This window comes from Urtica dioica, chromosome 3, assembly GCF_054948205.1.
Source record: "Urtica dioica subsp. dioica isolate 48M chromosome 3, U.dioica_male_clone48M_v1_H2, whole genome shotgun sequence".
NCBI lineage: Eukaryota > Viridiplantae > Streptophyta > Magnoliopsida > Rosales > Urticaceae > Urtica > Urtica dioica.
The window spans coordinates 44,928,888-44,930,500 of NC_142758.1; positions in this window are offsets into that span (position 1 = coordinate 44,928,888).

Genomic DNA, 1,613 nt, shown 5'->3' on the forward strand with positions numbered 1-1,613 from the left:
AAACACAGAACCCAAATCACTCAAACACTCAATCTTCTCGAATAGTATTTGGTGAATAACACCGCTCTTATCAAAACACAAAGCCTCCCAATCCGCCGGTCTTGCACGTCTAGGAGCTCTAAGTATTTTGAAAAAGCGTCAAAGCTTCTAAGGGGGAAGCGTTGGGCTTTTATAGCAGCTGTACAATCCTGGAAGTGTATCTAGGGTTTCCTTACCCATTCTTGCAAGAATATCACACAATAAAGTCATCAGCGAGGCAATCTGGCAAAACCGAAAACTTGCCATAAATATTGTCTACGCAGAGGAGGAAGGATGTCTTACCAGAAGCTGGAGCATGAAGACCGACATCTTTCCATACAACTTGTACTAAAAAAATAAGGCCAACTTAACGTAACAACAATCTCCCCCTTTGGTTATTTTTTAGGCAAACACTTCCAGAGCAATTCTCAAATAAGCGTCATGACCAGAAAAGAGCGTCAAAATAAATGACCCTCATGACGCCTCTCCCCTTGATTGCCTCAAAAACATACCAAAGACAAGGATCGACCAAGACAGAGGGAGGAAAAACAGCAAACAGTCTGAGCATATACAAGAGAACTGAAGCAAGCAATAGATATGTCAACACCCAGCAAAGTCTGAACTTAGTCTTGAACAAACAAACCAGAGAGGTAGCAGAGGTTAAACACAAAAAGAAGTAGGGGTGTTTCAAACGGTACACACAACATCAACAAGCAAGAAAAAACAGCAGAAGTTCAAAAGTTACAGACCATAGACAAAGAAGACTAATGAGCAGCTGTTTGTGCGGAGCCACCATCACTCTCATCACCTAGGCCATCCGAGCCACTGTTGCCAGACCCCTCACTGTCTTCATCACCGTCAGTATCTATAGCAACATCGTCTTGACTAGGCTGAGTAGTAGCCGTATCATCATTACCAGGAAAAACAGTTAAGTCGCGAACAAGACCTTCACAAATGGACTTTCCGCGAGAGAGGGTCTCGATGGCCTTCTTGAGAATGTCAATCTCATCACTGAGTTGATCTTTCAAAATGTTCCTTTGAACTTCATCTGAAATAGGACCTATCTTCATCGTGCTACCAGAGGCGAAAGATGGTCTGAGAAGGTCACGAGCATGCTTCCCCTCGAAAAAGCTTGTGACTGATGGTAAGAACACTGGGCCGTTTCCCTGCCACATCCGTGCTACGCAAGATATTTGGGTTTTGTTTGAGCAGAACCCCGGTGATGAGAGAAGGAAACCCAATTGGTAGCTTCACGGCATAGGACTTGGCATGTTTTGCCAAGTGATCAACAACAAAAACTCCGAAATCAAAAGACGAGCGAGTACCTATTTGGTAGATCAAACAGGCGAGCTCAGACTTGATACTGGAGCTGTGAGAGGAGGGAGCCCAATTTTCAATGCAAATCCGATACATCACTGAGTATTTAGCCGTCAAATCTAAGGAGGCCATTGTCCCTTTGAAAGGCCAGACCTTCTCCATATCCCCCGAAATTTCCTTGGTAGTGGTGTCCAAGGAGGGAACACGATCTGCAGTAACTATCTTTCCCATCCCAAGGTAGTTGTTGATTGAATCAGAGGAGAAGTCAAAACAGTGAC